The following is an 8,517-nucleotide window of genomic DNA, read 5'->3' on the forward strand; positions in this document are numbered from 1 at the left end:
ACAATGAGTGAATTAAACACTAACCTTTGTGTTTAATCTCAGTTACACAATTGCACATACTTGAGTCTAGACAAGAACATAGGACAAATTCGAATTGTTATTCCAGTTTGTCTTTTTATTGTTTATTGTTATTTAAAGTTTTGAAAGCAGGAATATGCCACCTGCAATCAGACGAGGAAGAGGAGGAAGAGGCAGAGGAACGATCATTACTCACAATGATCACGAGGCTGGACCTTCGAACATGCGAGCTCCTTCCAGTACAAGGAGTGAAGAACCACAGAGACGAAGAAGAAACCTTTTTGAACATGCGAGACATTCTACCTCGCATAGCTCAACACCCTCATATCGTCATTCATTTGGACCAGATTCGGAAAATAATCCCAATAACCCTCAACTATCCTTTATACCTCTCCAGCAATCTGCTTCGCACCGATCTTATGGCGATCCCTCACCTTTCTTCATAGGACATATTAACCAGGCGGATTATGTCCAAGAGCCGATAGGGTATAACCCTTTAGGACCAGAGGATCACTTTTCTGAAGATAATGCAATGGATATGGACGAGGATACAGATCCCGTCGAGCCTGCACGGGGTACTCCCAATCATCCAATCGAGATCTCGGATGGGTCGTCCTTCCATGTAACGCCCTATCAAGGTCCCGATAGCTACCAGGCGAGGTTTGGCCAATGTAATTGGTACTTTACACCCTTACATCAATACTCGCCACATGATCAACAGCAACAACAGGATCCTTCTGAGGATTCACGGTTCGTGGCCGTTACGCCACCACCACCGCCACCGGTTCAACCAGTAATTCCAGATCCGCCAAGGCGTAGAAGATCAGGCACACGGATGTCTACCCGAGGAGGGGAATTTCATTTCAGCACCCCTCGCCACTCGAGTGCTAGTCACTTTCCGTCGGTACCTGAAGAAGAACCACAATTTGGGGAACCTTCTGGCCACCCTGCAGAGGTGAATTCTGCACCAGTTGCACCACCTCCGCCACCATTCGGATATGACAATCCGATACCAGCGTACGGCGCTTCCACGGCGTACAATCCGTTTGAGCAGCCGACTCACACACACTACAACTATAACTATGATGCCGATCCATATGTGCTAGTGGCTAATTATAATGCCCTTCATGGAACCTCTTGGAGACCAGATTACTCAGCTCATGGGTATCCAATACCTCCTAGACCTCCGGTTCAGCAACCGTCGCAGCAGCCACGTTTTTCTCCACCGGAGCAAGAAGAAATACTCCACCGCTTAAACCGTGTGGAACGAGACTTCGAACAAGAACGTAAGAGTAATCGCGGATTTCTCAAAGGCTTAGCAAACCTACTGAAAGGAAGGAAGAAACGAGACCATTAGTCTCCTTATGTAATGTTGTATTTGCAATTTAGTCCCTGCGTGGACATTTATCGTATTTCAGTCCCTACGTGGACTTATCTTTTAGTCCCTACGAGGACATCTATCTTGTAATTGGTCCCTGCGTGGATATGTTTGCTATAAACCTCTGTGTAGGTAATTATTTATTTAAAAAGTCCCGTTTAGGGCAGCGTGTAATCATATTTGAAGTTTATGGAATGCTATGTTACAAATTTCATTTTTGTTATTACTATATATGAAATAAATCAAAATCATTCCTTTTAAATTTAAATCTGCCTAAATAAAGAATCTTAAGAGTGAAACCTAGCCAGGTGTCTTTTTAGACCCGGCCAAGATGGTAAGACCTGATTAAAAGATTCAGAATTCCAGTTAACCTCTGTAATCATGTTAACGTTCATGGCAGATGTGATTCGTTAAAATCGCACGCGTCATTCTTATATAAGAATCCTTCTAAGGATTCCAAAGCCCAAATAAATGATTTATAAATCATGGGTTAAATCATCAATAAAGATGATCACTTGTTAAACATCCATTAGTGATGTAGTGCCTACGGGCCAAATTATAAAACATCCATTAGTGATGTCGTGCCTACGGGCCATAATGATTGTCATATAAGACAAAAGACAGTGGTGGTCTATGACTCCCTGTCAGAAAGGGTAAAAGGACTACGGTTCAAACCTTCATACCTTGATTCTCTATAATCTCGGCTAATATTATAAAAACGTCCTCGTGACTAGGCTTTTATGCCACTAGCAATATTGTTTGTAATTAGGATAAGTTATATTCAAATCCTAAATAAAAGTGAGTAACAAATTAACCAGATATGGCCTCTGTTTACCATGGTTAATGAATTGCCATAAAAGACAATTCCATAATAAACTCCTAAATAAAATTTTCGTTATCTTCTGTAACAGATTCAAGTTACCATGGCTGATCCTAGTGGAGAAAATAGCCACTCGAAAGAAGACGAATACGATAACGCCCAGGTTCATTTGACGGGCGCAGAACTGAAAGCTCTTGTCGACAATGCTGTTAAGGCAGCCCTGGATCGACAATACGAGGAGTATACTGAATCTCGGAGCAGAACCATATCCAAACCACACTCAAAGCCAAAAACCCACTCAAAGTCTCACAGCAAACCACCATCTAAATCCAAAAAGGATGATGATAATCACTCGTCCAATGAAAACAGTGTCCGTCAAGAGAGAGTGTATACTGATGCGTCTCGCGCCAGGGGCTGTACCTACAAGTATTTTGTATCTTGTAAACCCCGAGACTTCACTGGGGAGAAAGGCGCAGTTGACTGCATGACGTGGCTAGACGAGATGGACACCGTGGTGGACATCAGTGGCTGTGCAGAAAGAGATGTGGTAAAGTATGTGTCACAATCATTCAAGGGCGAGGCCCTGGCTTGGTGGAGGTCGTTGGTTCAGGCCTCGGGAAAGGCTGTTCTATACAGCATGACATGGGAGGAATTCATTTCTCTCATCAAGGAGAATTACTGCCCTCAACATGAGGTGGAAAAGATTGAGACCGACTTTCTATCGTTGGTTATGACGAACCTTGACTGTCAAGCTTACCTAACGAGCTTCAACACGATGTCCCGGTTGGTTCCGTATCTGGTAACCACGGAGCCAAAAAGAATCGCTCGTTTCATTGGTGGGTTAGCCCCCGAAATAAAGGCAAGCGTAAAGGCCTCTCGGCCAGCGACCTTTCGATCTGTAGCCGACATATCCTTGTCCCTTACTCTGGATGCGGTCCGACAAAGATTGCTGAGGAACAAAGAGGCTGAAAAGAGAAAGCGTGAAGATGATACTTCACGGAGGTCGGGCAAGAAGCACCGTGGAAACGGTGATAACAAGAGAGGGTCGGAGTCAAGGAAGGATGGGCAACAGTCTGGTGAGAAGCCCAAGTGCAAGAACTGCAAGAGACATCACTTTGGAAAGTGTAGACTCGAATCAAACTCGCAGACTCAGTCGAAGTCATCTGCTTGCGGGTTATGCAAATCCAAGGACCACAAGACCGTGGATTGCAAAAAGATAAAAGATGCAACTTGCTATAACTGCAACGAGAAGGGGCACATTAAAACCAACTGCCCTAAGTATGCCAAGAAGCCTGAAGAGGCCAAGAAGAACAATGCTAGAGTCTTCAGGATGGAGGCGAAAGAAGCAGTGCTAGATGACAACGTGATCACAAGTACTTTTCTCGTAAATGATATCTTTGCAAGAGTACTTTTTTATTCGGGCGCTGATAAGTCTTTCGTAGATCATAAATTTTGCAAATTGCTGAATATGCCTGTCAAAACCTTAAATGTGAATTACGAGGTAGAGCTAGCAGATGGCACCATAGAAACCGTCTCCACTGTGTTAGATGGATGTGTGATATCCATTAAGAACCACTCTTTTCCTCTATCTCTACTTCCCTTTAAATTGGCCGGTTTTGACCTAGTATTGGGTATGGACTGGTTATCTCACAACCAGGCCCAAATCGTCTGCAACAGAAAGCAAGTGGTGATAAAGACTCCGTCTGGTGAATCGCTTACCATTCGAGGAGATACCCAGTACGGATTGCCTGAGCAAGTGACTATGCGCAAGGCTTCAAAATGTCTAAAGAAGGGTTGTGTCATTTACATGGCATAGGTGACTATTGAAGAACCTAAACCGAAGATAGAAGACATTCCCGTCATTTCGGAATATCCAGAAGTTTTCCCTGAAGATCTACCTGGTTTGCCACCAGATAGGCAAGTGGAATTCAGGATCGATATCATCCCTGGAGCAGCACCTATTGCTAGAGCACCTTACAGGCTAGCACCAACCGAAATGAAGGAGTTAAGGACCCAGCTGGATGAACTGCTGGCTAAAGGTTTCATCAAACCTAGTTCGTCTCCCTGGGGAGCACCTGTCCTGTTTGTTAAGAAGAAGGACGGATCGATGCGTCTGTGCATCGATTATCGCGAGCTTAATAAGGTCACGATAAAGAATAGATATCCCTTGCCGAGGATCGACGATTTGTTCGATCAGTTACAAGGGGCAAGTTATTTCTCGAAGATCGATTTGAGGTCAGGCTACCATCAACTGAAAGTCAGAGATGAAGACGTACATAAAACCGCATTTAGGACTCGTTACGGTCACTACGAGTTCCTAGTGATGCCTTTTGGGCTCACAAATGCACCGGCTGCGTTCATGGATCTCATGAATCGCGTCTGCAAGCCGTACTTAGACAAATTCGTCATCGTTTTCATCGACGACATTCTTATCTACTCGAAGAACCGAGCTGACCATGAGAAACACCTTCGCTGTATTCTCAAACTTCTACATCATAAGAAACTCTATGCCAAATTCTCTAAGTGCGAATTTTGGCTTCGAGAGGTCCAATTCTTAGGACACGTTGTCAGCGAGCGTGGTATCCAGGTGGATCCCGCTAAAGTAGAAGCCGTAATGAATTGGCAAGAGCCTAAGACGCCTACGGAGATTCGTACTTTCCTGGGGTTAGCAGGATATTACAGGCGTTTCATTGAAAACTTTTCAAGGATTGCTGCGCCCTTAACTTCCCTGACCAAGAAGAAGATAAAATTTGTTTGGGGCCCTAAGCAGCAAGAGTCCTTTGATATTCTAAAGCAAAAGCTGAGCAACGCTCCTGTGCTGACATTACCTGAAGGAACCGAAGAGTTCGTAGTTTACTGCGACGCGTCACACACTGGCATGGGATGTGTGCTCATGCAGAAAGGCAAGGTTATTGCCTATGCTTCGAGACAGTTAAAGGTGCACGAGAAGAATTACACCACCCATTACTTGGAGCTGGGTGCCGTTGTGTTCGCACTAAAACTGTGGAGGCATTATCTGTATGGTATCAAGTTTGTGATCTATTCTAATCATAAGAGCCTTCAACATCTGTTTAATCAGAAGGAGCTAAACATGAGGCAACGCCGTTGGATGGAGACTTTAAATGATTATGATTGTGAAATCAGATATCATCCCGACAAGGCGAATGTGGTCGCTGATGCCCTGAGTAGAAAGGAAAGGGTGAAACCCATCCGAATCAATGCCAAGAGCATTGAAGTGAAGAATAATTTGATTGAAAGGTTGTTAGCTGCACAGCGAGAAGCTGTGTTGGAAGCTAACTATCCTAAAGAAAAGTTAGGAGTAACTGAGGAGCAGTTAACTCTTAGCAAGGACGGAATCATACGATTGAATGGACGAATATGGGTTCCAATTTATGGAGGACTACGAGACGTTATCCTCCAGGAAGCCCATAGTTCCAAATATTCTGTTCATCCAGGAGCTGATAAGATGTATCAGGATCTAAAGGCAAATTATTGGTGGATAGGCTTGAAAAAGTCTGTAGCCGCTTACGTAGCAAAATGCTTAACTTGTGCGCAAGTCAAGGCTGAGCATCAAAAGCCATCTGGCTTGCTACAACAGCCTGAACTTCCCGAATGGAAGTGGGAATGTGTAACTATGGATTTTATTACCAAGTTACCCAAGACGAGGAAAGGAAATGACACAATATGGGTTATAGTCGATAGACTGACTAAGTCAGCTCATTTCTTACCCATCAAGGAGACTAATAGCTCCGACATGTTAGCCCAGTTATACGTTGATAAGATTGTAGCCTTACATGGCATACCTGTGTCTATTATCTCCGACAGAGATACTAGATACACGTCTCATTTCTGGAAAAGCTTCCAGCAATCTTTGGGCACACGTTTGAATTTTAGTACGGCTTACCATCCTCAGACAGACGGTCAGAGTGAGCGTACTATTCAAACATTGGAAGACATGCTACGTGCATGTGCTATCGATTTGGGTGGTAGTTGGGATAAGAACCTACCACTAATCGAATTCTCCTACAACAATAGCTACCATACCAGCATAAAGGTTGCGCCTTTCGAGGCATTATAAGGTAGAAAGTGTAGATCGCCTGTTTGTTGGGCGGAAGTTGGAGATGTCCAATTATCAGGACCAGAGATAGTCTTCGAGACAACGGACAAGATTGTCCAGATTCGAGACTGTCTCAAAGCTGCCCGAGATAGGCAGAAGAGTTACGCAGATCCAAAGCGTAAGGATTTTCACTTCGAAGTAGGTGAAAAAGTGTTACTTAAAGTATCGCCCTGGAAAGGGGTGATGCGTTTCGGTAAGAAAGGCAAACTAAGCCCGAGATACATAGGACCTTTCGAGATTATCGAACGTGTCGGGTCAGTTGCCTATAAGTTAAACTTACCGGAGGAGCTCAACGGAATTCACAATGTGTTCCACATTTGCAATCTAAAGAAGTGCTTCGCTGATGAATCACTGGTGATACCACACACAGATGTGCATATAGATGAGAGCTTGAAATTTGTGGAGAAACCTTTGTCGATTGAAGATCGACAGGTAAAGAAGCTTCGAAGGAAGCATGTACCTATTGTTAAGGTCAAATGGGATGCCCGAAGAGGTCCCGAATTCACGTGGGAGGTTGAATCCACAATGAAAGAAAAATACCCTTATTTGTTTGAGTATATCTCGGGTCGAGATTTATTTTAAGGGGGTGAGGATGTAACACCTCGAAATTTTGTGTCCAATAATGTGTTAACACGTGTCATGAGTTTACACGTGGCATTAAATATTAAATAAAGGACTAAAGTTGACAAACCTTGAAAGTATGTAAATTCGAGGGTTATAAATGTCAACAAAGGTTAAATATACTGTATAGTAACCTAAACGATGCTCGTACCTTCAAACGAATAAATCATGGATCGTACGGAGCGAAACGCGGAAGAAAGTGAGAGATTACAAGCTACAGGGGTTAACAGTGTCAACATGTTTAATTATACCTCTGAGTGACCCTTTGACGAACCCGAGGCTTTGTAACAGTAAAATATACTCACTAGAATATACTATATAAATTTCGCGAAGTTCCGTTTTAAAACGAGAAAGTTATGATCAAATTCGTACGAGAGGGGTTAAAAGCGTCAACAATGAAAGCTAAGGCTTTTCAGATAGTAATTAAACTAACCGGGGACTTAATAATGCGAGTAAAGGTCACGAGGCCCTTAACGGTAAATAATCGAGGGCCAAATCGTAAAGTTACCCCTTCGAAACCGAAAGGTCAGGTTAATGATTACAAAAGATTTGAAAATCTTGGAAATCAGGCCTCAGGCGGCCCGCCTGAGTGAAATAAGCAAGTTAATGCGGGCCGCGAGCCACCTGTGGATACGTTTCCTGACATGAAGATTCAGGCGGCCGGCGTGCATGTAGCCTGAATCTAATGCGGGTTGCGTACAAGTCCCAGATGCAGAATTCTTGGACAGACTTGCTGTTTGAAGTTGTGAACGATCATTTGAGCAATAAATGAAGCATGGGCGCCCTCTACATGCCCCCTAGCACCCAGGGCCACCTACTGAACATCCATGATGCCTTGTAGGTTGATGTGTAATGATCTTATGCATGAAATGTTACTATAAAAGGCCATACATTGTGCACAAGTAAATCACACCTCAAACCTGCATTCTAAACCATCTCTGGAGCTCTCAAGCACTCTTCTAACATTCTAAGTCGTGCACCAAGCTTCTGTAAGTTGCCTAACCCTTTGTGGTTTCGTTTTTCCATAGTTTTAGCCTAAAAGTCAATCCGTCGTAATTAACGATTGACTTTAGATAAATCACGAATGGTCCAGTGGTTTGTCGAATCAAAGATAGTTATATGATGGTAATCATGTGGGCATTAAACCCCTAAAATGGCACCCTCTGATTCCCACTCTAACTAGTTCAAATATCGAGTCAAACGTGCTTAGAAAAAGTCAACAGAAATGTCCTTTTGCGATTTCTTGCATAATCTGTAATGTAGATGATATGTAACCTGTTTGAACACTCATAAAACATGATAATAAGTATATAAACTAATCTAAGCTTGTTTGATCCGACCATTTTCCGTTTAGACCCGGTTCGGAGCCGAAAGTCGCAAAAGTTTGACTTTTGCATTGACTTCAGTTCTGACCCGTTAAAGTCTGTTTTAGATATGCCTTAGGACTCTCTTAGGACCAGGTTACATGATGGTATAACCCTCTGTGACCGGTTCGTTGTTTGTCCGAGTCTTTTACGCATTTCCGTTAAATGCTTAAAAGTTGACCGTAACGCCCTTTTTAAA

Source organism: Helianthus annuus, chromosome 6 (genome assembly GCF_002127325.2).
Source record: "Helianthus annuus cultivar XRQ/B chromosome 6, HanXRQr2.0-SUNRISE, whole genome shotgun sequence".
NCBI classification, from domain to species: domain Eukaryota; kingdom Viridiplantae; phylum Streptophyta; class Magnoliopsida; order Asterales; family Asteraceae; genus Helianthus; species Helianthus annuus.